We start from the raw sequence: 2,202 nt of genomic DNA, 5'->3' as shown, positions 1-2,202 counted from the left end.
CTTTCCCTGCATACTAGGGGATGTTCTGATTTATTTGAAGTCCCTAGCTGGGTGCCAAGAGGGGAGGATGTGTGTTTGAATGGCTCTGGTCACTATATCTGAAATCAGGTGGAGCGCCCTGGGCATCCTAAGAGCACCGTGGTCAATGGGGACAGCTGCTGGAGTGCAGCGTGGGCCAGGCATGAAGAAAGAGTGGAGTTTCTGATATGTTCACTATAAGAAAAGAGCCTAGGCAGGCCTACCTGAAAACCCGGGCCACCTTAGGTCCTATCATAAGCCGTGTATGAAATCACATATCCCGTATTCCCACCTAGTAACACCTGGTTTCTTCCTACAGCTCCACTGAAATCCAGGTCTCCTTCATAAGCAGAGAGTTGGTATAATCCAGGTCTATTGTAAAAAAGATTTCATAAGTCACTTTTCCCCTGGTGCATGTCCAGCAAATTAGGTGTGCCCCATGGCTACCACACAGGTCAAAGCCAACTGCATAGTGTCCCTTTGCCTGGCCACACTCATTCCAGGCTATTCTTGCCAGTGTCCTGCAAGGGCTGTAGACACTGAGGATGGATTCTGCCCATGAAGCTCTGGGGTGACCAGAAGTAAATAACAAAAAAGCAGCCTGTACTCTGTATTGCAAATCTCCTTTGGATCCAAGAGGATGGGGCAGGTGGCTTCCTCCAGCCCACATGCTTTTCACTCTTAATCTGTCCAAAGAAGGAAGTAGAATTTACGTCACCTCCATACTATGTAGGAAGGAGCCTGAGCCATGAGCTATCACTGTTCTTTGGAAAAGTCAGCTTAGACCAGTATGAGAAGGACGTTCTCTGTGGTGGACTGGCCAGACCTCTGATTAGTGAAGCAGTTGCTTCCCAAGAAATCAGTGGGGTTTTTTTTTTAGATTTGTCAATTTTTGCTTTTACTACGTCTAGGAAAAACTGGATCTAAAATTACTGGTGCAAAATAAAGACATCTGATCTCAACCTTTCCAAATAAGAATGTTTCTGTCTATTGCACAACCAAAATGAGCAATATTTGAAATACTTTTCAAAAAAAGTTATCATTCTGGTCTTTCTTGGCATGTTATTTAAACTATACCTAACAAATGGATTCATTTAGAAATCCAGATGCCTTTCAGGGAGTAAATAAAGTTCTTATGTGAATAAGTTCCTATACTTGTTGCCAAGCTCTCAGGGAAAATGTCCGCTAACGTTTATCACAACGTCAGAGACATGGGCCAAACTTTTGCCAATGCACAACATTATACTTTGGGGGGAGATGGAATTATATATTAAAGAAATAGCTCGTATTAGCCAGCAATTGTACTGTGAAGAGCTGCATGGAGGAGATCACCCACAGGCCATCGTCCCTCCTGATGGGCAGCACGGCATAGTGCAATAGCCTGGTGGGGGGCAGAATGGGGAGTTCCAGCCCTAATTCTGAATTTCTTGCCTTTTGTGGGTTTAAGCCATATGTGGACTCACCAAGTTTCTGATGGGTGTTTTACAGCCAAACTATAAACCCTGAAAACAGGGAATGATGATGGAAACACAGATTACACCATAACCACAGTACCCGGCTCTCGCGGGCGCCACCATAGTCACAGGCTTGCAGTTGAGTTCCAAATTATTCTATTGAATTACAGAAAGGGCTGTTATTAGGCTCCCCTCCCCTCGACCTCATTATATACAGTGGTTTGCCATCATTAAATCCTCTTTCTAACAACTTTTGTCTATAAACTGCTTAGCATATCAAGATTTTTCTGAACACTGCAATTTCATATATTCGGGAGGTAATACACATTTAGTGAGACTGTGTGTCCCAGGATAATGATTTCCTGCTGTCAGTTTAGGCCTGAGACATTGTGGATTTATGACAGTGAGTATTTTGGGGAGGTGGATTCAGTGGCCAACTGGTGGAGGTAGCCCTGCAGGGTGGAGTTAACCTTCGCTTGTTAAGAAAATTCCTGAGCCTGATGCATTTGTCTGGTAGCCAGCCTAATTCATTAAAAAAAAAGAAGTGTGGTATCACCTACATAGAAGTAAAAAGCAATAAATCCAGTCAGGACACCCACTCATTTTGGGGAAGCTAAGTTTCAAGAGGTGCAAAGTACAGGCTCAGCTTCTTCAGTACATTTGCAACTTCTGGCTCTGCAGTCATTTAATGTTGCTGCACATTACTCCACAGTTGTTTCATTTCACTTCA

Source organism: Pygoscelis adeliae, unplaced genomic scaffold (genome assembly GCF_000699105.1).
Source record: "Pygoscelis adeliae isolate BGI_AS28 unplaced genomic scaffold, ASM69910v1 Scaffold57, whole genome shotgun sequence".
Lineage (NCBI taxonomy): Eukaryota > Metazoa > Chordata > Aves > Sphenisciformes > Spheniscidae > Pygoscelis > Pygoscelis adeliae.
Note: the sequence above shows the minus strand (reverse complement) of the source record.